Source organism: Pogona vitticeps, chromosome 2 (assembly GCF_051106095.1).
Source record: "Pogona vitticeps strain Pit_001003342236 chromosome 2, PviZW2.1, whole genome shotgun sequence".
In the NCBI taxonomy this organism is placed as follows: Eukaryota; Metazoa; Chordata; class Lepidosauria; order Squamata; family Agamidae; genus Pogona; species Pogona vitticeps.
In genome coordinates this window covers 278,396,906-278,423,306 of record NC_135784.1, presented here as the reverse complement: position 1 = coordinate 278,423,306, position 26,401 = coordinate 278,396,906, and the positions used below count along the sequence as shown (strand labels likewise).

General features: G+C 42.4%; 2 long non-coding RNA genes across 2 annotated transcripts; both read right to left on the bottom strand.

The window, feature by feature from the left end:
* Nucleotides 1-5,162: 5,162 nt before the first annotated feature.
* LOC140704963 (uncharacterized) lies at nt 5,163-12,252 on the bottom strand. Its single transcript, XR_012084504.2, has 2 exons — nt 5,698-12,252; nt 5,163-5,502 (listed from the first exon to the last, which is right to left on the bottom strand). It is a non-coding gene; the product is annotated as an uncharacterized LOC140704963 (long non-coding RNA).
* A 162-nt stretch (nt 12,253-12,414) lies between these two features.
* Nucleotides 12,415-25,036, bottom strand: LOC140704964 (uncharacterized). The gene is made up of 3 exons (XR_013541169.1): nt 24,733-25,036; nt 13,750-13,970; nt 12,415-13,592 (listed from the first exon to the last, which is right to left on the bottom strand). It is a non-coding gene; the product is annotated as an uncharacterized LOC140704964 (long non-coding RNA).
* Nucleotides 25,037-26,401: the final 1,365 nt, after the last annotated feature.

Here is a 26,401-nt window from a genome sequence, read left to right as displayed (position 1 = left end):
TCTAGAAGATACTGTTGTGAAGACCTGTGGCTTAAGAGCTGCAAACATGTAACATGGAAAGGAGAGCAAATCCGTTTCTAGGAAAGAAGAAGTGTTTGGAAACACCCTAATAATACCAATTCGTGTGTGTGTGTGTGTGTGTGTGTGTGTGTGTGTGTAAAACAGATATACAGCTTACATTTATGCTTCTCACATTATTTCTTTATGCATCATAAAACACAGCTAGACCTACTGGGGGAAGTGGTGCTGGACAGGCTAAGGCAGTAATATTCACTGTTTTTACAAGGATACTTCATTGGGACAAGTACAGAGGTAATAATTTGTGACAAGCAGCAATGCTACTTTTAATGCATTATTTAAGGGGGGAGTAAAGTGATATAATATTATTTGTTATGCATTATTTAAAGGGAAAATATAATAATACTTGCCAATATTGTTTCAGAAATGACTGAAATTCTCTTGTGCAGTTCTTTGTGCACAACATGGATGATGTCATCATTACCAGCATACTACCACTGATCAAAAGGCAAATCAGCGCTGATTAAATGAAATTTTTGGTACATGTTACTCATATACAATGCAACAAAGTTGTGCGCATCTTGAAATTGCCAAAATAAGCCTTTAATTAGTGGCAAATTGTCATTGATTATGATGTCATCAACATTGTGCAACAGAATTTCAGCCAATGAAGTTGTACAACAGAATTGTGCAACAAGATCTCAGCCAATGCAGTGATGATTACCAATTTTGGTACAACAATAAATGTTTACTTGTTTCTTTCAAATGATTTTCTGGAATATTTTGATATTTTGATATCTTTGCATCTTTAAGACATTTTTAAAAACCTTTTTAATTATTTAAATCTTTTAAGCAACAATTAACAAATTACACTTTAACAATACATAATTAGTGTTAGTTCTCATTCATCTGTAATGGAGAACAAATTACTTTTCAAAAAGTGATGCCAACATGTTTATTTTTGCAATGAGATTTTCAAGCTCCAGTTATGATTTCGCTCCTTATAACTCATTAGGACATCACTGTTAAGCTCTTTGAGACTTCTTTCCAAGCAAACATGTTTAGAGTCAAACTATAATACTATATTATTCTTCAAAGTGAGTTTACACTGTGTATAACTGCTCAATCTTTCTGTCCTCACAGCCTATAATGGTTGAGTAAAAGGTGGCAGAAAAGCGTATTATATTGTATTTATTTAGGATAACTCTGTTCTTCCTATCCATAAAAGTAATCCAAACTGAGGACTCTCCCCTCATATTAGTTATAATGCACACTCAATGTAGAACTGAGCTGAGTATTCACTGTAGCTGAAGGTGAAGCTTATGTAAGCTTTGTTCAAACATGTTAGGGTACGAGAACTAATCATGGCAGTGTATTTCTCCATTGTATAAGAAAGGGCACATACATTTCAGATCTTAGAGTTTTAGTAAGTATAAAACACAAATTTAGAATGTATACTTTTCTAAGTTGTAACATAGTACTGGCCATAACTGTGAAATCAGTTTCATGAACCATCAAGGATTTTAGCCTTGTTTTTCTGGTGTGAGCGATGCGTATTCTGATAACTTTCAGGTAAGATAGCTATAAGTGAATGCTCACTTGAAGGACAGATCCTGAAGCTGAGGCTCCAGTACTTTGGCCATCTCATGAGAAGAAAAGAGTCCTTGGAAAAAACCTTGATGTTAGGAAGGTGTGATGGCAAGAGGAGAAGGGGACGACCGAGGATGAGATGGCTGGACAGTGTCTGCGAAGCAACCAACATGAACCTGACACAACTCCGGGAGGCAGTAGAAGACAGGAGGGCCTGGCGTGCTCTGGTCCATGGGGTCACGAAGAGTCGGACACGACTAAACGACTAAACACACAGCTATAATGTGTTATTCATGGAGCTGCTTTTGAAGAAATTTCTGAACTAGTTCAGTTTATATTTTCAGAATTGCTAACAGATAGTAAGAACATATTTGCATTTGCTTAAACATTCTTTTAAGGCCCTACAGACTTAACATAAGATACTTAAACAGTAATCTATACTGTTGTTGTGTTCAGTTGTGGCACTTATTTTGTATATATTTAAGATGCAGTTGAATGTCATAGACTGTAATTTCTGTATTTGATTGTTTCATGATTCCACTGTGCACATTGTTCCCACATACATATACAGTCATGAGAAAAAAAGAAAGTACACCCTCATTGAATTCTATTGTTTTATGTATGAGGACATACCTAATAAAAATAATCTGGTCCAGAGTTAAGAACAGTTTGTTTATATGGTGAAATGAAGAAGGCAAGTGTGCATTTTCTTTATGCACAGCTCTCTTAAGTTCCCACCATCTCAGTCAGGTTGAGGTCTGGACTTTGACTGGGCCACTGCAATACCTTTTCTGTGTGACTTTGTTAGTCTCTCACAGCATTTGGTCAGCAGCACCTGGCTGCTACTTAGCCTCTTAATTTCTAAGAAACCAATAAGGGTGTACTTAAGGTAGCTTTTCATACATGGCTCCTCTATTTTGGATTCATTTTTGTTAAATAAATAAATCATGGCATGGTGTAATATGTCATGTGTTGTTGTTCAACTGAGGTCGTATTTACATAATTTTCAGACCTGCTAAGGATCAGATGGTTTTTTTAATGTCCTGATATGTAAAACCATGAAATTCAAAGAGGATGTACTTTCTTTTCCACATGACTATACATGCAGTGGATTTATATGTTAATATATTTAGAAGAATGTCTGAAAGTTTAGAAATGAGTTTGAAATTCTTATATGAAGAAGTCACTATTCAATTCTTATGCCTCTATTAGTAAATTCATACCCTCCTTCATGAATTGCTGCCTTGTCATGGCGAAGGGGCTTGGGTAATTCAGAGAAGGTACGGCCTATGCCATGCAGGGATACCCAAGGTCATAATGGAGAGTTCTGACTAAACGCGAATACATCATGCAAAAGGCTGGACTGGAGGAATCCCAAGCCGGAATTAAGACTGCTGGAAGAAATATCAACAACCTCTGATATGCAGATGATACCACTCTGATGGCAGAAAGTGAACCTCTTAAGAACCTCTTAATGAGGGTGAAAGAGTGCAAAAAATGGTCTGAAGCTCAACATTTAAAAAAAAACCTAAGATCATGGCTACTGATCCCATCACCTCCTGGCAAAGAGAAGATATGGAAGCAGTGATAGATTTTACTTTCTTGGGCTCCATTTGGGGTCGGTGACAGCAGCCACGAAATTAAAAGATGCCTGATTCTTGGGAGAAAAGCGATGACAAACCTAGACAGCATCTTAAAAAGCAGAGACATCACCTTACTGACAAAGGTCCGCGTAGTCAAAGCTATGGTTTTTCCTGTAGCGATATATGGAAGTGAGAGCTGGACTATAAAGAAAGCTGAAGTTTTTAAAACAATTTCTTTAACACATCTGAACCAGACATGGCTGGGCAGGTTCTGAAATGGTATCTGGATACAGTGATGGACTGGACAAGGTACATAAAGCTGAAATTGTGACACTGTGAGTAAGTGCTTTTCAGGTTCAGGAGCTAGTTAACAATTTTCCTGTTCTAGATAGTATTGCACTGCCATTGAAATTCTAAAATCCAACCAAGAATTATAAACTAACTAAAGTAACAGCAATACTTTTGCAAAATCACAGATTTTTCATTAAGAATGGTCTACCACAGGGCAGTGTCCTGGCTCCCTTTTTTGTTTAATATTTACACAAGCAATAAATCACTCATTCAAGACACCAAAAGTTTTATTTTTGCTCATGCTCACACTTGCTGCACAGACAGACAGCTTTCAGAGAGTAGCACATTTTCTAACATATGTATTAGAAGAATGGTGTGATAGAAATCAACTTAAACCCAACTTTACCGTGACTCAAATATTTGAGAAAAAAGGTGGCATATTCAAGGATCAAGCATTCACCTGTATGAAGTAGAATCCAATGAACCACATCTACCCCAAAAGAAGCAGGCCGCTGTCAGGGAAGCAGAAAATCTCACAAACAAAAACCAAACCCAAAGTAACAGGGTTGCAAAAAACAACAACAAACAAACAAACAGCCAGTGCATGCCCAGTCATCCCTTCCCCTGCCCAGTTGCCCGCCTCGCTTGCAAGCTGTCTTGCTCGCTCCCATCTCCTCACTCACCCACCGGCTCCCATGCTCTTCCACCTTCACCCCTTTCCCTCTTATCCTCCATTCCCTCCCTCTCCGTCATTCCCAATTCCCCTTCCCGTTGGACCCACCGGGGAACTGGAAGTGGTGGCAGGTCCCAAAGAGGAGGAGGAGGAGGTGGCATGTGGGAGGACATGAGGAGCACCACAAAAGTTCTGGATTTTGGATAAAGTCCATGTATAGAAGGAAAAAATCCCTCCACCAGTTTATTTTCCTAATTTCATGGCAGACACTTAATATCTATATACCTATTAAACACCCAGCCATTCCCCATTCTCAGATCGTGAAAATAACTAGTAAAATTTGTACTTTTCAGATCTAATTTATGGATGTAACACAACACCAAGAAGCCCCAGCCAGCAGGATAATAGGAGGCGTAGTCCAGGACCGTTGGAGGGCCCAGGATTGATGCCTGCTGTGCTTTGAATACAGCACATGGCCAGTCCCGTGTTGCATACACAGATTATTCTAATATGGCCCCTTTATTTCCAGTCTGTCTCCTGCTTTAAATAGTTGATCAGTGGTATTGCTGGACTGGATGGTATGTGTGAAAAGTCATTCGGTGTGCACTTTGGAATCACAGCTCTTAGCTTGGGGAGATTCACCGTGACCATAAAAAAGGATCACATGAACCACATGTTAGCCTCAAAATATGGGTTACAATAGGACAGCTTTCCTGAGCTGGTTGCTTTCTGGTTGTTCAGCATTGCTGTTTCCATCTCTTGTGGCCCTTGCTGGCTGAGCTTGGAGATGTTCCTTGGACTACAACACCCAGGAGCCCCAGCCAGCATGATAATAGGAGTTGTAGTCCAGTACCTTGGGAGGGCACTGGGTTGCTGCCTGATCTTCTAAGGTAAGAGAGTAATATGGTGGCTGTTTGAAATAGGGACAAAGAGAGGAAAAGAACTGCAAGGAAAATCCATTTACGACTCATGTTATTTAAGAAAGGATAAAAAACAAACACAACAAAGATTTTTTACACAGTTTATTTTATTTTTGATCTTTAGGATTAGTCAAGACTAATGGGTGGTCCCTGCAGGATGCCCAGAGGAAGGCAAAAAACCTCCACGACCTCTGGCCAATTTGCCCTGGAGGAAAATTCCTTCCCGACCCCAAATGTGGCGATCAGTGTTACCCTGGGCATATCAGCAAAGACCATAAACAACCACCCGGCTGCAGGCACAGGATCCAGACTCCTTTAGCAACAGCTCTGCTGCTTTGAACGAAAGTTGGAAGACAGGAAAAGCTCTATGTTACCTGAAAGATTAATACATGTCTTCTGACATGCCATCTCATCCCGTCATTCAAACCTAAAAAAAAAAAGGCAAAGTTCACAGATCGAATCTAGAATCTGAGAAAATTACTACATTCATCCAGAATCCTGCTTCCACCTTACAAGGAGGAGGTGGAGATTTGAGTTCTATAATGTCATGATTCTCACTGGATGACCCATCTTCATGATTTTTATGGGGATAAAAACACTAGAAATAAAATGAATGAATTACCTGTTCATTCCTTCAAGGAGATTGAAATGGTGCAGAAATTTCAGCCCAATTTTTAATTCCTATTTCAGATTCTCTGAAGGGAATGAGACAAGGGTCTTCTAGTTTCGTCAAATCAGTCCAACCTATAAAGAAGTTTATCAATTAAAACTGGAAATTGAGTGTTTGCTGTCAGTTTCACTCATCATGGTCCGAAGAGAAAAAGACTTGCCGATGGTCTGCTGGATAATATGGGGAACAAGAGGTATTTTTCTTACCTAATACCAAAAGTGAGTTACTTACCCCAAGATGATGCAGAAACTTTAATAGATCATACTTGGAAGACATAGCAGGTCCCTTTCGCTTTTGGAAATTATTCAGTGTTTTCTGTCAGTTTCACTCATCATGGTCCGAAGGCAAAAGAGACTTGTCGATGGTCTGCTAGATAACTTGGGGAACAAGAGGTATTTTTCTTACCTGATACGAAAAGTGAGTGACTTACTCCAAGATGATGCAGAAACTTTAATAGATCGTACTTGGAAGATATAGCAGGTTTCTTTCGATGGTCTGCTGGATAATTTGGGGAACAAGAGTGAGTGACTTACCCCAAGATGATGCAGAAACTTTAATAGATCGTACTTGGAAGACATAGCAGGTCCCTTTCAATGGTCTCCTGGATAATTTGGGGAACAAGAGTGAGTGACTTACCCCAAGATGATGCAGAAACTTTAATAGATCATACTTGGAAGACATAGCAGGTCCATTTCGATGGTCTCCTGGATAATTTGGGGAACAAGAATTACTTACCCCAAGACGATGCAGAAACTTTAATAGATTGTACTTGGAAGACATAGCAGGTTTCTTTCGATGGTCTGCTGCATAATTTGGGGAACAAGAGTGAGTGACTTACCCCAGGATGATGCAAAAAGTTTAATAGATCTTACCTGGAATACATAGCAAGTTTCTTTCGATGGTCTGCTGGATAATTTGGGGAAGAAGAGTGAGTGACTTACCCCAAGATGATGCAGAAACTTTAATGGATCGTACTCGGAAGACATAGCAGGTTCCTTTCACTTTTGGAAATTATTCAGTGTTTGCTGTCAGTTTCACTCATCATGGTCCGAAGGCAAAAAAGACTTGTTGATGGTCTGCAGGATACTTTGGGGAACAAGAGGTATTTTTCTTACCTGGTAACCAAAGTGAGTGACTTACCCCAAGATGATGCAAAAACTTTAATATATCATACTTGGAAGACATAGCAGGTCCCTTTCACTTTCCAAAATTATTCAGTGTTTGCTGTCAGTTTCACTCATCATGGTCCGAAGGTGAAAAAGACTTGATGGTCTGCTGGATAACTTGGGGAACAAGAGGTATTTTTCTTACCTGATACGAAAAGTGAGTTACTTACCCCAAGATGATGCAGAAACTTTAATAGAGCATATTAGGAAGACATAGCAGGTCCCTTTCGCTTTTGGAAATTATTCAGCGTTTTCTATCAGTATCACTGATCATGGTCTGAAGGCAAAAAAGACTTGATGGTCTGCTGGATAACTTGGGGAACAAGAGGTATTTTTCTTACCTGGTAGCCAAAGTGAGTGACTTACCCCAAGATGATGCAGAAACTTTAATAGATCGTACTTGGAAGACATAGTAGGTCCCTTTCACTTTCGGAAATTATTCAGTGTTTGCTGTCAGTATCGCTCATCATGATCCAAAGGCAAAAAAGACTTGTTGATGGTCTGTTGGACAACTTGGGGAACAAGAGGTATTTTTCTCACCTGATACCAAAAGTGAGTGACTTACCACAAGATGATGCAGAAACTTTAATAGATCATACTTGGAAGACATAGCAGGTCCCTATCACTTTCGGAAATTATTCAGTGTTTGCTGTCAGTATCGCTCATCATGATCCAAAGGCAAAAAAGACTTGTTGATGGTCTGTTGGACAACTTGGGGAACAAGAGATATTTTTCTTACCTGATACCAAAAGTGAGTGACTTACCCCAAGATGATGCAGAAAACTTAATAGATCATACTTGGAAGACATAGCAGGTCCCTTTCATTTTTGGAAATTATTCAGTCTTTGCTGTCAGTTTCACTCATCATGGTCCGAAGGCAAAAAAGACTTGTTCATGGTCTGCAGGATACTTTGGGGAACAAGAGGTATTTTTCTTACCTGATACGAAAAGTGAGTGACTTACCCCAAGATGATGCAGAAACTTTAATAGAGCATATTAGGAAGACATAGCAGGTCCCTTTCGCTTTTGGAAATTATTCAGCGTTTTCTATCAGTATCACTGATCATGGTCTGAAGGCAAAAAAGACTTGATGGTCTGCTGGATAACTTGGGGAACAAGAGGTATTTTTCTCACCTGATACCAAAAGTGAGTGACTTACCACAAGATGATGCAGAAACTTTAATAGATCATACTTGGAAGACATAGCAGGTCCCTATCACTTTCGGAAATTATTCAGTGTTTGCTGTCAGTATCGCTCATCATGATCCAAAGGCAAAAAAGACTTGTTGATGGTCTGTTGGACAACTTGGGGAACAAGAGGTATTTTTCTTACCTGATACCAAAAGTGAGTGACTTACCCCAAGATGATGCAGAAACCTTAATAGATCATACTTGGAAGACATAGCAGGTTTCTTTCGATGGTCTCCTGGATAATTTGGGGAACAAGAGTGACGGACTTACCCCAAGATGATGCAGAAACTTTAATAGAGTGTACTCGGACGACATAGCAGGTCCCTTTCATTTTTGGAAATTATTCAGTGTTTGCTGTCAGTTTCACTCATCATGGTCCGAAGGCAAAAAAGACTTGTTCATGGTCTGCAGGATACTTTGGGGAACAAGAGGTATTTTTCTTACCTGGTAACCAAAGTGAGTGACTTACCCCAAGATGATGCAAAAACTTTAATATATCATACTTGGAAGACATAGTAGGTCCCTTTCACTTTCCAAAATTATTCAGTGTTTGCTGTCAGTTTCACTCATCATGGTCCGAAGGCGAAAAAGACTTGATGGTCTGCTGGATAACTTGGGAAACAAGAGGTATTTTTCTTACCTGATACGAAAACTGAGTTACTTACCCCAAGATGATGAAGAAACTTTAATAGAGCATATTAGGAAGACATAGCAGGTCCCTTTCGCTTTTGGAAATTATTCAGTGTTTTCTATCAGTATCACTGATCATGGTCTGAAGGCAAAAAAGACTTGATGGTCTGCTGGATAACTTGGGGAACAAGAGGTATTTTTCTTACCTGATACGAAAAGTGAGTGACTTACCCCAAGATGTTGCAGAAACTTTAATAGATCGTACTTGGAAGACATAGCAGGTCCCTTTCGATGGTCTCCTGGATAATTTGGGGAACAAGAGTGACGGACTTACCCCAAGATGATGCAGAAACTTTAATAGAGTGTACTCGGACGACATAGCAGGTCCCTTTCATTTTTCAAAATTATTCAGTGTTTGCTGTCAGTTTCACTCATCATGGTCCGAAGGCAAAAAAGACTTGATGGTCTGCTGGATAACTTGGGGAACAAGAGGTATTTTTCTTACCTGATACGAAAAGTGAGTTACTTACCCCAAGATGATGCAGAAACCTTAATAGCTCATACTTGGAAGACATAGCAGGTCCCTTTCGCTTTTGGAAATTATTCAGTGCTTTCTATCAGTATCACTGATCATGGTCTGAAGGCAAAAAAGACTTGATGGTCTGCTGGATAACTTGGGGAACAAGAGGTATTTTTCTTACCTGATACCAAAAGTGAATGACTTAACCCAAGATGATGCAGAAACTTTAATAGATCGTACTTGGAAGACATAGCAGGTCCCTTTCGATGGTCTGCTGGATAATTTGGGGAACAAGAGTGAGTGACATACCCCAAGATGATGCAGAAACTTTAATAGATCTTACCTGGAATACATAGCAAGTTTCTTTTGATGGTCTGCTGGACAATTTGGGGAACAAGAGTGAGTGACTTACCCCAAGATGATGCAGTAAGTTTAATAGATCGTACTTTTAAGACATAGCAAGTTTCTTTCATTAGTCTCCTGGATAATTTGGTGAACAAGAGGTATTTTTCTTACCTGATAACAAAAGTTAGTGACTTACCCCAAGATGATGCAGAAATATAATGCATTGTACTTGGAAAACATAGCAGTTCCCTTTCGATGGTCTGCTGGATAATTTGGGGAACAAGAGTGAGTGACTTACCACGAGATGATGCAGACACAATAATACATCATACTTGGAAGACATAGCAGGTTTCTTTCGATGGTCTGCTGATTAATTTGGGGAAGAAGAGTGAGTGACTTATCCCAAGATGATGCAGAAACTTTAATAGATCGTACTTGGAAGACATTGCAAGTTTCTTTCGATGGTCTGCTGGATAATTTGGGGAACAAGAGTGAGTGACTTACCCCCAGATGATGCAGAAACCTTAACAGATTGTACTTGGAAGACATAGCAGGTTTCTTTCGATGGTCTGCTGGATAATTTGGGGAAGAAGAGTGAGTGACTTACCCCAAGATGATGCAGAAACTTTAATAGATCGTCCTTGGAAGACATAGCAGGTCCCTTTTGATGGTCTGCTGGATAATTTGGGGAACAAGAGTTATTTTTCTTACCTGATACGAAAAGTGAGTGACTTACCCTAAGATGATGTAGAAAGTTTAATAGATTGTACTCGGAAGACAGCAGGTCCCTTTCACTTTTGGAAATTATTCAGTGTTTGCTGTCAGTTTCAATGATCATGGTCCGAAGGCAAAAAAGACTTGTTCATGGTCTGCAGGATACTTTGGGGAACAAGAGGTATTTTTCTTACCTGATACGAAAAGTGAGTGACTTACCCCAAGATGATGCAGAAACTTTAATAGAGCATATTAGGAAGACATAGCAGGTCCCTTTCGCTTTTGGAAATTATTCAGCGTTTTCTATCAGTATCACTGATCATGGTCTGAAGGCAAAAAAGACTTGATGGTCTGCTGGATAACTTGGGGAACAAGAGGTATTTTTCTCACCTGATACCAAAAGTGAGTGACTTACCACAAGATGATGCAGAAACTTTAATAGATCATACTTGGAAGACATAGCAGGTCCCTATCACTTTCGGAAATTATTCAGTGTTTGCTGTCAGTATCGCTCATCATGATCCAAAGGCAAAAAAGACTTGTTGATGGTCTGTTGGACAACTTGGGGAACAAGAGGTATTTTTCTTACCTGATACCAAAAGTGAGTGACTTACCCCAAGATGATGCAGAAACCTTAATAGATCATACTTGGAAGACATAGCAGGTTTCTTTCGATGGTCTCCTGGATAATTTGGGGAACAAGAGTGACGGACTTACCCCAAGATGATGCAGAAACTTTAATAGAGTGTACTCGGACGACATAGCAGGTCCCTTTCATTTTTGGAAATTATTCAGTGTTTGCTGTCAGTTTCACTCATCATGGTCCGAAGGCAAAAAAGACTTGTTCATGGTCTGCAGGATACTTTGGGGAACAAGAGGTATTTTTCTTACCTGGTAACCAAAGTGAGTGACTTACCCCAAGATGATGCAAAAACTTTAATATATCATACTTGGAAGACATAGTAGGTCCCTTTCACTTTCCAAAATTATTCAGTGTTTGCTGTCAGTTTCACTCATCATGGTCCGAAGGCGAAAAAGACTTGATGGTCTGCTGGATAACTTGGGGAACAAGAGGTATTTTTCTTACCTGATACGAAAACTGAGTTACTTACCCCAAGATGATGAAGAAACTTTAATAGAGCATATTAGGAAGACATAGCAGGTCCCTTTCGCTTTTGGAAATTATTCAGTGTTTTCTATCAGTATCACTGATCATGGTCTGAAGGCAAAAAAGACTTGATGGTCTGCTGGATAACTTGGGGAACAAGAGGTATTTTTCTTACCTGATACGAAAAGTGAGTGACTTACCCCAAGATGTTGCAGAAACTTTAATAGATCGTACTTGGAAGACATAGCAGGTCCCTTTCGATGGTCTCCTGGATAATTTGGGGAACAAGAGTGACGGACTTACCCCAAGATGATGCAGAAACTTTAATAGAGTGTACTCGGACGACATAGCAGGTCCCTTTCATTTTTCAAAATTATTCAGTGTTTGCTGTCAGTTTCACTCATCATGGTCCGAAGGCAAAAAAGACTTGATGGTCTGCTGGATAACTTGGGGAACAAGAGGTATTTTTCTTACCTGATACGAAAAGTGAGTTACTTACCCCAAGATGATGCAGAAACCTTAATAGCTCATACTTGGAAGACATAGCAGGTCCCTTTCGCTTTTGGAAATTATTCAGTGCTTTCTATCAGTATCACTGATCATGGTCTGAAGGCAAAAAAGACTTGATGGTCTGCTGGATAACTTGGGGAACAAGAGGTATTTTTCTTACCTGATACCAAAAGTGAATGACTTAACCCAAGATGATGCAGAAACTTTAATAGATCGTACTTGGAAGACATAGCAGGTCCCTTTCGATGGTCTGCTGGATAATTTGGGGAACAAGAGTGAGTGACATACCCCAAGATGATGCAGAAACTTTAATAGATCTTACCTGGAATACATAGCAAGTTTCTTTTGATGGTCTGCTGGACAATTTGGTGAACAAGAGTGAGTGACTTACCCCAAGATGATGCAGTAAGTTTAATAGATCGTACTTTTAAGACATAGCAAGTTTCTTTCATTAGTCTCCTGGATAATTTGGTGAACAAGAGGTATTTTTCTTACCTGATAACAAAAGTTAGTGACTTACCCCAAGATGATGCAGAAATATAATGCATTGTACTTGGAAAACATAGCAGTTCCCTTTCGATGGTCTGCTGGATAATTTGGGGAACAAGAGTGAGTGACTTACCACGAGATGATGCAGACACAATAATACATCATACTTGGAAGACATAGCAGGTTTCTTTCGATGGTCTGCTGATTAATTTGGGGAAGAAGAGTGAGTGACTTATCCCAAGATGATGCAGAAACTTTAATAGATCGTACTTGGAAGACATTGCAAGTTTCTTTCGATGGTCTGCTGGATAATTTGGGGAACAAGAGTGAGTGACTTACCCCCAGATGATGCAGAAACCTTAACAGATTGTACTTGGAAGACATAGCAGGTTTCTTTCGATGGTCTGCTGGATAATTTGGGGAAGAAGAGTGAGTGACTTACCCCAAGATGATGCAGAAACTTTAATAGATCGTCCTTGGAAGACATAGCAGGTCCCTTTTGATGGTCTGCTGGATAATTTGGGGAACAAGAGTTATTTTTCTTACCTGATACGAAAAGTGAGTGACTTACCCTAAGATGATGTAGAAAGTTTAATAGATTGTACTCGGAAGACAGCAGGTCCCTTTCACTTTTGGAAATTATTCAGTGTTTGCTGTCAGTTTCAATGATCATGGTCCGAAGGCAAAAAAGACTCGTCAATGGTCTGCTGGATAATATTGGGGGGGGGGGGGGAGAGGTATTTTTCTTACCTGATTGTAAAAGTGATCTAGCCCAAGTTGAATGTATTCACAGCCACCTGCTGTCTCTTGAATGATACAGAAATGTGTGTGTGGGGGGGGTCACAGTTGCACTGAAAATATGCTGGAAGGCTTACCTGATTCTTGGTTTGTCAGCAACCACCTTATTTAGATTGTGTTCCCCTCTTTCCTTTTAGCTTTGGAGTTCCCACAAATCTCTTGTTTGAATCGCCTTTTCGTCGCATTTCAAGTTTTGGAATAATTTCCTGATGTACTGGATATTTTCCTTCTTCAGACCAAATGTACAGTCAAGATATCTGAAATAAAGTGTTTCTTACCTCAAAGTGAAAAGTGGTCCATATTGCAAAATCCTGTTTTATATACAGTTTACAGCACAGTTTCTATGCCGTAACAAATCAGCAACTGTAGGAATATCCTAATGGAGGAAATAAAATAAATTAAGACATCATGATTATTATTTTAATTTCTCACTCTTTTTCAAATTACAACTTTCATGCAAACATCAATGAAACAATTAAAAACCAGCAGCAAAGTATGACATTCGAATAATATAAAAAGATAAAAATGTTCACCTCAGCTTATGGAGAATGAAGGCAACCAGAATGGATGTTAAACACAAAGTCAAGTGCTTTCAAGCACACTAAATATTGTCCCCCGTCAGTTTCTGACCTGGTCATTATGGCACTTCAAAGATTAATAAATATATTATGGCATAGTTTTCCATGAGGCAGATTCCGTGGCATCCGTTGCATGGTGGGTCCCTTTTGACTGCGTCAATGTCTTCATCCATAACCTGAGCAAAAGAACAAGGAAAACACATGGTTTTCTGGCAATATCTCATTAATGTGTTAAGAAGGAATAGTCAGTTAGCTGAGAGTCTCGCAACAGTTTTCCTGGCTTCTTCCTCCTTGGTAACCTACGCCAAGATGTGCTACTTACCTCTTGGAAATGGTGTTCTTAATGTGTGCCTTCTGTTACTTCCCCACTATCTTACCAAGTCCTTCTCATTGCCTCCAATCCATCAGGGAACTGCTCTTCCCTGCTCTGCTTGGACCCATGAGCTTGACATACCTTTTACATCCCAAGAAAATGGACTAGTAAGCTTGGTTGCCCTGCCCCCACTCAGAACAATAAGTGCATCTTAACTGAGGACCTCAGGAGGCATCACAATCACTGTACTGTGATGACGGAGGGGGCATCACCGTGTGTGCTCAGGGGGACATTACTGGACAAGGACCATGAGAAAGACAAGGATTGGTCCTCTGTTGATTTGGAGGCGATGAGAAAGCCTCGGTAACTAATAAAGCCAGGGAGATGATATTTCATAACTCTTTCACTATGGAAAAATGTTAATTTTTTTTCCATCAGCACACAGGAGTCCTGAGAGTTGTTTTGACCATCTTAACTAGTCATTCTCCTTCTTTCCTGTGCTTCTTGCCTGTTCAGTCTTAACCAAAGGGGTCTACATATAATTGGGTTGGTTCACTTATTAACTTCCTGCAGTTTGCTGCATCTTCCTGAACATCCCACATTGTTTTGGTGACACTTTCTCCAATGTCAGCCACTAAAAAACACAAATACAAAAAACACCATCAGTTGAAAGGATGTTGATAGAATATATTTCCCCTTCTTTATATAGTCTCTCCATGGTTTTTTGAAAGCACCTGAAAGATGTATAAATATATGAATAAATGACTTGGCCACAGGTATTCAAAGTATCTTTAAAGGTAAAGGTTTCCCGTGACAATTTGTCCAGTTGTGTCCGACTCTAGGGGACGGTGCTCATCCCCGTTTTCAAGCCATAAAGCCAGCATTTGTCTGAAGACTGTTTCCATGGTCATGTGGCCAGCGTGACTAGATATGGAACGCCATTACCACCGAGGTGGTACCTATTTATCTACTCGCATTTGCATGCTTTCAAACTGCTAGGTTGGCAGGAGCTGGGACAAGAAACGGGAGCTCACTCCGTTGCGTGGATTCGATCTTAGGACTGCTTGGTCTTCTGACCTTGCAGCACGGAGGCTTCTGAAATTTAACCCGCAGTGCCACCATGTCCCTTCTACAGAGGTTTAGTTCTCTGTTCTGCGTGCATGGACAGGATTTTGCACTTTATAACCCATCTGTTTCCTAGCTTTGAGGCCAGGCTCCTGCGTGGTCCAAGAGTCTCCTTCATCTGCTCACTAAGATGGTGACTTCTGAAGGAAGGGAGCTGGGTAGAAAGAGTTCCGTTCTCAACCAAGAACCGGTCCCTGACTCTAGGACTCTTGGGTACCCACAGCTAGACCGGAGGCTGCCTAAGCTGGGGACAGAGATCGGGTGCGAAAAGGTGAGCCGGCCGCTGGAGGTGGTTGTGGCCACGCATTTCCCGAGAATAGCACTGCTGGACAAGGTGCCTTGCCCGTCGCTTGGCAAGGAAGTAGTCGTGGAAGGTCGCCGGACTGCCGTGTTGTCAAAGCTGCCACTTTGTCGCCGGGCCTGGACGGCATTGCCATGTTGCCTGTTTCTGCCTCCCTGGCTCAGGGTTTCTCTCTGGTTGCTTCGGGATCCCTGCCGCTGGTGTCCAGGGGCCTCCTCAACGGGGCCTGCCCGCTGCAGGATACGGCCCAGCGGGTTGCTCTTCCACATGGCAGATCGGTGGAAGCGGCTGTTGCCACACCCCAGCTCCTTCCCCTCAAGGTATAAATCTCATTGGGTCATTTAAAGCATTTGTGTGCAATGAGGAGGAAGGGTGACTAATGGTTAAGTCAAAAATGGGATTACTACTGCCTGCTTTTTCTGTATCCATGCATGTGTATGTATGTATTTATTTATTTCAACTTTTACCCCGCTCATCTAGTGACCAGGCCACTACTCTGGGGAGCCTACAATAAGAGCATCAGCAATATAAAATAAAATCCAATAATTAACAGGAAATGGGCATTGAATGGGAGAGCGGGCAGACCCCAATTTGAATAAAATATGTACAGCCATATAAGACGGTGTACATATTTTGTTCAAATTGGGGTTTGTTTGCTCTCTTGTTCAATGTTTATTTGCTGTTTATTATTGAATTTTATTCAATATGTACAGCCGTATAAGACAGTGCCGGGTAGGTGGGGCTTGTCAGCCCTGGAAGGCAGCCCATCTAGGAGAAGGAAAACTCTGATTTCAAACCTTCACTGCCTTGTGGCTATATCTACTTATGGAAAAGGCTTCAGGAATTAACCTCGAGGCAAAATCCGGAGCCGGAGTCCCGGAGGCAGTTCGTGTTGTTCTGGCAACTCCTGCGACGTCGCTGGAACCAGTTGTATTGGGTCTTGCCTTTCCAATGGACTATTTCAGCGACGTGGGGAGGGGGGATTTGCTGCTTGGGTAACAGCCTATCCTCCATATTATTTTACCCAGGCTTCGTGCTCTGGAGAGGACACTCCAGCTTCGCATACAGCGTCGAAACTACACGGGAAGTAGCAGTTACCAGTTATAAGTCTTCGCTTGATTGGTGTAGAGCATGATGCCAGGGGCTACTTCTGATGGTGGGAGAGGTCATTGCACCTCACTAGGTAGTTACCGCCTGCCTTAAGCTGGGCAGCCCCCAGCCAGTAAGGTGCTACCTCACCATGGTCTGTTAACCTCATGAGGTGCGTGGGGTTTAGGGTGAAACCCGACAAGCAGATCGATAACTGTGCACCATGCAACAATCATAAGAACACTTCTGCCCTAAAACTGGGCATCTGGAATGTACAGACAATGACCCCTGGCTTTTCTGACTACGGCTTTCCTGACGACCTGCAGGAAACAGACAATGTGCTCAAGACAGCTGTCATTGACATGGAACTGAGTAGACTGCAGATGACATTGTTGCTCTGCAAGAGACGAGATTGCCAGACTCGGGATCTGTCAAAGAAAAAAGCTTCTCATTCTTCTGGCAGGGAAAACCATCGAATGAGACCAGGGAATATGGTGTTGGCTTTCTGGTCAGAAATACTGTACTCTTCTGAGATCCATTGTTCCACCTACTGCAGGGAGAGAAAGAATCCTGTCTCTGCAGCTCCACTTATCAGCAGGACCAGTCACCCTCATTAGTGCATATGCTCCAACACTGTCATCCACTACAGAAGTGAAAGACAAATTCTATGACAATCTGGCAGCTACTATCAAAAAATGCCTGAAAGAGAGGCACTGTTCATTCTTTGAGACTTTAACGCTAGACTTGGTGCTGATCACAATTCTTGGCCCACTTGTCTAGGCCGTTTTGGCATTGGAAAGATGAGCGAAAATGGCCAACACTTGCTGGAGTTTTGCTGTTATTATGGTCTTTGTGTCAGCAACACATTCTTTAGTACGAAGCTTCAACACAGAGTTTTCTGGAGACATCCAAGATCCAAGCATTGGCATCAGCTCGATTTGATCCTCACTAGATGTTCTAGCCTTCCTAGTATTACGATCACACACAGCTACCAGAGTGCTGATTGCGATACCAATCACTCCCTGGTGTGTAGTATAGTAAAACTGCGAACAAAGAGATTATATCACACGAAAAAGGAAGGAAGACCACGTATTGACATCAGCAAGACTTGCGATCAAAGAAAAGTGGAGGAATTTGCCCAAGTGCTTCAGGAAACCCTTCCAGGCCCGGCTGATGCAAATGCACCTGAACAATGGGAACGTTTCAAGAACACTGTTTATAACACTGCCTTGTCCACATTTGGCAAGAAGACCAAAAAGACGGCCGGCTGGTTCAAAGCCCATTCGGAGGAGCTGATGCCAGCCATCGAGGATAAGAGGAGAGCTGTAGCAGCATACAAAGCCTGTCCTAGTGAGGACAACTCACAGGCTCTTCAAGCTGCTAGTAGCCAAGTCCAACAGGCTGCCAGGAGATTTTCCAACGATTATTGGCTTCAGCTCTGTTCTCAGATACAGATAGCAGTGGACACAGGTGACATCAAAGGAATGTATGATGGTATCAAGCAGGCTTTAGGTCCAATACAGAAGAAATCTACTCCCTTGAAGTCTGCTACAGGTGTGATTATCCAGGAACGGGCACAGCAGATGGAACGCTGGGTGCAGCACTACTCTGAGCTATATTCCAGAGAGAATGTAGTAACTGAAGAAGCATTAAATAACATCAAGTGCCTCGCTGTCTTGGAAGAGTTGGACAGCAAACCAACCTTAGCAGAAATAAAAGCGGCCTTGGATTCCCTCGCCTCCAGCAAGGCACCTGGGAAGGATAACATCCCTGTTGAAGTGCTGAAGTGCTGTAAAGAGATCATCACCACCAAACTGTATGAAGTCTTTCGTCTTTGCTGGAGGGAAGGTGGAGTACCACAGGACATGAAGGATGCAAACATTGTCACATTGTACAAGAACAAAGGAGACAGGGGTGACTGCAATAACTACCATAGCATCTCTCTTCTTAGCGTTGTAGGGAAGCTGCTTGCCTGTGTTGTGCTGAAGAGGTTCCCGGTGCTTGCAGACAGAGTCTATCCAAAATAACAGTGTGGATTTCGAGCTAATAGATCCACCGCTGACATGGTATTCTCCCTCAGTCAGTTGCAGGAGAAATGCAGGGAACAACAGCCACTCTTTGTGGCCTTCACAGATCTCACAAAGGCCTTTGATTTGGTTAGCAGGGACAGCTCTTTTAAAATACTTCCCAAGATTGGATGTCCGCCTCGTCTCCTTAACATCATCAGATCTTTCCATGAGGGAATGAAAGGCACTGTAGTTTTTGATGGCTCAACATCAGATCCCTTTGACATCTGAAGTGGAGTGAAACAAGGTTGTGTCCTCGCACCAACCCTTTTTGGGATATTTTTTGCTGTCATGCTGAAGCATGCTTTTGGAACTGCAACAGATCAGACGGAAAGCTCTTTAATCTCTCTAGATTGAGAGCAAGGACCAAAGTCCAACTGAAATGCATACGAGACTTCCTCTTCGCAGATGATGCAGCCATTGCTGAAGACCTCCAACAACTCATGAATCATTTTAGCAAGGCCTGCCAAGACTTTGGACTAACAATCAGCCTGAAGAAAACACAAGTCATGGGCCAAGGCATGGACTCACCTCCCTCTATTACTATCTCCACATAAGAATTGTAGGTTGTTCATGACTTTGTGTACCTTGGCTCAACCATCTCTGACACTTTTTCTCTAGATGTTGAGCTGGATAAACGCATTGGCAAAACAGCTACCATGTTCTCTAGACTCACAAAGAGAGTATGGCTCAATAAGAAGCTGACGACATATACCAAGATCCAGGTCTATAGAGTCTGTGTCCTGAGTACACTCCTGTACTGCAGTGAGTCCTGGACCCTTTGTGCATGGCAAGAGAAGAAGCTGAACACCTTCCACATGCATTGCCTCCAACGCATTTTTGGTATCACCTGGCAGGACAAAGTTCCAAACAGGGTAGTCCTAGAACGAGCTGGAATTTTTAGCATATATACATTACTGAAACAGCAACGTCTATGTTGGCTTGGGCATGTCGTGAGAATGGCTGATGGTCGGATTCCAAAGGATCTCCTGTATGAAGAATTAGTGCAGGGAAATTGCCCCAGAGGGAGACCACAACTGTGATACAAGAACATCTGCAAGCGGGATCTGAAGGCCTTAGGAATGGACCTCAACAGATGGGAAATCCTGACATCTGAGCGTTCAGCCTGGAGGCAGGATTACATCACAGCCTCTCCCAATTTGAAGAGACCCTTGTCCAGCAGGCCGAGGCAAAGAGGAAGTCACAAAAGAAGCAAAATCAGGGAGCTGGAAAGGGGACAAATTGGATTTGTCTTCAGTGTGGAAGGGATTGTCATTCTCGAATTCGCCACCTCAGCCACATTAGACACTGTTCCAAGTCCTCCATACAGAGCACATTACCATAGTATTTTGAGACTGAAGGATGCCTAATGAATGAAGGTGGCATCTTACAAACTTCAGGTTAGCTGGAAGGATGTCCAACTGTTTTGCTTCCAAGTACCTAGGTGTTACATTGTATACTGACCTATAAGACTTACTACCAAAATAGAAAGCAAAAGGAACAACATTCTTTAAAAGCTATTGGGAACCAAACAAGGTGCACAACCAGAAACACTGAGAACTACAGCGTTGCCTTCATGCAGGTGAACAGACCAACCCATTGGTATAGTTAAGCCCAAGTAAAATAGGTAAACACAGCATTCAATGGAAGCTACAGAATTATGACTGGGTTCCTGAAGCCAACTCCTACTGATCAGATCAATTACCTAGCAGACATTGCACCCAATGACATATGGAGACAGGTAGCAGCTAATAGTGAAAGTATCAAAGCATTTATATCTAATGTCTATGCACTCTTTGGCTACCATCCTACCACTCCCAAATTAAGATCAAGGAAAAGTTTGTTAAAAACATCTGTTAATCTTGAAAGAACATCAGAGAATGCCAGAACTATAATCAAGAAAGAATTAACCACCTCTTAAAATGAAAGGAACTCAAGGAAACTGTAGCTCCAGATCACACAGAAAACTAGGTTACCTGGAAGTCAATTAATAAGCCACAGAGAGGAATTGGCAACCAAAGTGAACCTAAGAAAATGGGAGTTTGCACTGACAGTCCTTTGCAAGTGTCTAAAAGAATAGGCAACTTTACACCTATGTCAATGCACTCTATGCCCCTCAACATGCACCATGGAAGATTTCATGTTAGCTGCACCAAATAGGGCAAAAATTATCTGCACCATATAAGGCAAAAATTATCTGCTTCTAGTTAGGTCTGCCCATCCTATAAGATTGTCGCAGGCAGAACGGCTGAGAGTTCTGACCTTGAGAGAGGCCCGGAAAACAACCACTAGAAATTGGACCTTCTCGGTGGTAGTGCCACAATTATGGAACTCTGTTCCGCCCAAAGTCCACCTGGCCCCTTCACTGGGCACATTTAAAAAGCTACTAAAAAGTTGGCTATTTAGACAGGCCTTCCATGAAGAAACTACACTCTGATGCAATAGTGTCCAATAATATAACTTCTACCATACTGCCATGTTCCATGTTTTTATGCTCTTTCACCCCAACGGTTAGGAAAAGGGACCCCCCAGGAGGTCTCAGATGGCAGCAGGGAAGCTCCCTCTAATTGGTCAGTATGTAAACAAACAAGCAAACAAGCTAGTTTGTGTGCTGAAGGCCCTCCCCTTTAGAAATTTACATCTAGATTGCTTGACCATCCAACATGGTTCAGGTTGTTTCATCTTCCTAGGCTAATGGTTCAATGGACTCCTGGACTCCTCGGTGGCTCACTGTAACGAATTTGTTACACACTTTGAGGGGGAAATTGCTCAGATTCGCAAAGAGTTGGACTCCACTGTTGATGCAGAGCCTATGGTTGTGTCCAGTGCTCCGGACTTATGTCATAATTTATTGGATGAGTTTCAGTTGTTACGACCTGAGGATGTGGACAGGGTGCTTGGATCAGTTCATGCCACCACTATACAACTCGACCCTTGCCCATCATGGCTAATAAAGAAATCTGCCAGGGGAGTTCGCACCTGGATCCTGGAGGTCATCAATTCCTCGTTAAGAGAGGGAGTGGTCCCTGCCCCATTAAATAAGGCAGTGATTTGCCCACTCCTAAAAAAAAAAACCCTAATCTGGACCCAGGTCTAGTGAACAACTATCGACCAATAGCAAACCTCCCTTTTCTCGGAAAGGTGTTGGAATGTGTGGTGGCTGAGCAGCTCCAAAATCTCCTGGATGAAATGGATTATCTAGATCCATTTCAATCGGGTTTCAGGCCGGGTTATGGGACGGAAACTGCCTTGGTCGCCCTGTTCGACAACCTTTGCCGGGAGAAAGACAGGGGCAATGCATCCCTGTTGATTCTCCTGGACCTCTCAGTGGCTTTCGACACCATCGACAATGGTGTCCTTCTGGACAGATTGGCTGGGATGGGAATCGGAGGCACTGTTTTACAGTGGTTCCGCTCCTACCTGGTTGATCGAGTCCAGAAGGTGATGCTGGGGGACAGTAGCTCTGATCCATGGTGCTTGCGTCCTGCGGTTCCTCAGGGCTCTATACTGTCCCCCATGCTGTTCAATATCTATATGAAAACGCTGGGGGAGGTCGTTAGGAGGTTTGGGCTGAGGAGTCAGCAATATGCTGATGACACCCAGCTCTAACTCTCATTCTCTACCAATCCAGGTGTGGCAGTCACCGTTCTGAACTTGTGCCTGGACTCGATAATGGTCTGGATGAGGGTCAATAAACTGAGGCTCAATCCAGACAAGTCAGAAGTGCTGCTGGTAGGTGCCCCGCCAGATAGGTTAAAGGGCCATTTCCCTGCCTTAGACGGGATTACACTCCCCCTAAAGGACAGTGTCCGCAGCTTGGGGATGCTCCTTGGAAGCCCAGGTGGACTCTGTATCCAGGAGTGCCTTCTTACAGCTGCGGAGAATATATCAACTTCGCCCTTACCTGGATGAGCGGAGCCTGAAAAGTCACTCATGCACTAGTAACAACCAGACTGGACTATTGCAATGCGCTATACTTGGGGCAGCCTTTGAAGACAGTCCAACGACTGCAACTGGCACAGAACCGGGCTGCGCGGCTGGTAAGTGGCGCTGCCGCACGGACTCATATCATGATGGTTCTGAAAAATTTACACTGGCTGCCGGTTGCTGCTCGGGCCCAATTCAAAGTGCTTACTTTGACATATAAAGCCCTAAACGGCTTAGGACCTGGTTACCTAAAGGACCGCCTTCTTCCATATGAGCCTGCCTGTCCTCTAAGATCAGGCCAAGAGGCCCTTCTGAAGGTGCCATCCCTGAAAGAGGTGAGGGGGATGGCATGTTGAAATAGGGCCTTCTTGGCTGTTACCCCCCAACTTTGGAATGCCCTCCCTATAGAGATCTGCCTGGCTCCAACACTCCTGGCTTTTTGGCGCCAGGCAAAGACCTCGCTGTTTAGCCAGCATTTTAATTAAACAGTATTCCCTAGCTGGGCACATGAGCAGCAGGACTTATTAATATTAATGTTTTAAAAGTTGTTTTAGTATATATATTATATTGTCTTTTTAAATGTTTTTAATATTTTTAAGTTTTAATATTGTTGTACGCTGCCCAGAAGCTACTGGTAATGGTGTGGCTAAAATATTGTAAATAAATACATAAATAGGCGGGGGAATAAGTGGGGTTTGACTCTCCTTATCGACTGAAGGAGGGAGGTACGGCACTCCTGTGAGAGGCACCTTGCCCTCACCTCTAGCCTTACAGCTACCTATTTCCCAATTATGAGACCCAAACCAGTTGAAAGCACAATAAATTATTAGATTTTAAAAAAAACAAATAAACAGATTTTAATATGAAGCCCTACAAGGACTAGTTGAATGAGCTAGCATGTTTAGTTTGGTGAACAGAAGACTGAGAGGCAATATGACAGCCATGTTCAACTATCTGAAGGACTGTCACGTGGAAGATGAATCAAACTTGTTTTCTGCAACTGCAGAGGGTAGAAGCCAAAGCAGTGCATTTAAATTACATCAAAAGAGATTTCAGCTCAACATTAAGGAGAATGCCCTAGCACCAAGAGCTATCTGACAATGGAATGAATTGCCTCATAGAGTAGCGAATTCTTCAACATGGGATGTGTTTAAACAGAGGTTGACCACCTGGCAGGGGTGCTATAGGTAAGGAGTTCCCACTTTGACAGGGCCTGGATTCAATGAACCAAGCAATCCCTTCTAGTTCTAGTTTTCTATTATCTACAATCCTGTGCTGAACATTAAATATAATTTTAAAGCAGGATGTAACACATGAGGCAGAATGAAGCAGATGCCTCAGGAACCTCATTTTTAAATCCAGAAAAAAGGAGGCACTTCGGGAGTTTTCTACTACTTTTCTACTTTCTACTGCCCCCCAAAACTTGCTAGACTTTTGCACTGTGCACCTCGAGGTGATGAGGCATCCACTGTTTTGTCAGGCAACAAAGACTTGGGATAGCTCTACCTTTACTTGATGGGTCAACAAACACCCTAACTTCTCCACCTAAAGTAAGGCATCCTGCAGTAACACTACAATTTTCTTTTTGCTTCAAGACTGGGTACAGCTGGAAGGAGGAAAAGTAGTGAATAGCAATAAAGAGAAAAACAAGGACAGAAGCTCTCCCTGGATGTACTTTGCATATAAGCACCTCCTTCTCCTAAATTTTGAAACAATGATTTTTGAATTTGGGATTTCAAATTTAGTCCACAATCCCTACGTGTTCTATAATCCAGTTTTTCCTATACTGAGTAACTGAAATAATTTGATGTTCGTCTTTGTTGGTTGTGCCATCTTCCTCGAAACAAAGGTCCCTTTTCTGAGAAACCTGCTTGTTCTTCTTTTCCCTCAGAGCCGGGGTTGAGGACAGAACATCCTTTCCTCCTTGGGCTTGATCCAAACTCTGGCTCGTGTCAAATGAGTTGTTAAGACGTTAACCCCAGCGAAGCGCGGGACGTTAAAACCGCCACGATGCAATGATGAATGGGATTGCTGGACCGGCATCTTAAAAGCCGAGGCTTTGGCTTCTCTTTTAACAGTTTCCAACTGACAGCGCCATAGATCACACACAAACGCACCTCCGGAAAGGGGAAGCGTTTGGCCATTGCGCTTGAGTAGAATGCGCGCGCACGAGCTTCCACCAGCGGTTTAGCCTCGGTGAGGACTAGGCGCCTTTCTTCGTTTACGCCCACCGGCTGCCTTTGGACTGGAGGCAAAAAAGGAGCAGACACTTGTCTTGCGACCGCCGCTGCTCCCGCCTTACAGGACAGGGCGCGCGAGCGTTAAACGGCTGCTACCTCGCAAGCCTGCTGATGACAAGCCTGGCGTTAGACCGCATGCGTAGAATTTTCCGTTGTTTGGCGCGCGCGGCCGTGGCTTTTCCCCTCCTCCTCTTCCCCCTTTCCCTTCCCCCCTCTTTCTCCTCCTTGTGGAGAAGTTGGCGCGCTGCCCGTTCAAGCATTCAGCGCGAGCTCCTCAGGGATCAGCAAGCAAAGTCACAGTCTGCACAAACAGAGCTTTCAAATTCATAAAATTCATAGGATTTTTCACAAATGAATGAACACAATTTTCTACCAATTTCCTCATTATGCAAATATGCAAAATATCAAATTTAGGCCAATTAGGGTCCTCCACAGTCCCAAATTCACCCGTTTAAGCCATAATTGCAGAAACTATCAAATAATTACGGCCGCTAATTGGAAATATTTGTGACAGATACAACAAATTCTTGCACAAATTACATTTCATTTTAGGAACCACTGCGCGCCACTGAAATTTTATCGAAGTCTAATTTAACTTACATAATGAGTTGAATTGAGTACTTGTTATCAAATTTGAGCAATTCATAGCTCCGTAATGTGGAATGATCAAATAAATTAAAAGGGAATTTATTCAATATTTTTGTTGTGATCCTTTTTTTCGAAACCATTGCTATTTTGTGGGGAATTTCCTTCCTCCTCCCGCTCCCATTGCCTGAGGTAGCTGACATGTGTCATTAAAAAAAATCCCACCAGCTGCACCGGGAAAAGGAGGAGGAGGGAAAGGCAAGCAACAGCCGCCGCCGCCAGCCGCCCTGCTAGTTGACAGAAAAGGAAGGTCGACATTTTCTGTCATGGCTTCTTCCTGATCATTCCTAGTCCAGCGAGAGGCAGAGAGAAATCATAATATAAGCGTTCTGGGTTTGCCTTGGGCGGAGGTGGCAGCGGAGAAATACCTCAGAATTTCTTACATTTATACTTCCGGGTGAATGGTGGCAATAACAGATTGTGAAGCTAACGTGGTTTGAATGGGATTGTGCTGACGCCATAACGACTCCTCTCCCGCCGCCAGGCTGGGGAAGCAGCCAAAGCGCCTCCAGCAAATGCTGATGCTCTCGACTTCCTACTTAGGCTGCAATCCTATACGTCCCACTGAACTCAATGGCGCTTAGGGTAGCGGGCTGTACAAATTGTCCTGTCCGTTATCCTATTCACCGTCTTAATCCATTCTAAAGGATTATTATTATTATTATTATTATTATTATTATTATTATTATTATTATTATTATTATTATTATTATTATTATTATTATTTTGGAAGGGTTGTTTCAATCTCTAACACACATTTCTCGGAATAATGCAAGTTCCCTTAAACTCTCTTCGGCTCGATATTCAATTTAAGTAAATATGTTTACGATCAGGCTGCTTGGATACCTGTAAAATCCTTCATCTTGTCTTCCATATGCATTCCATTTTCTAAAATAAAAAA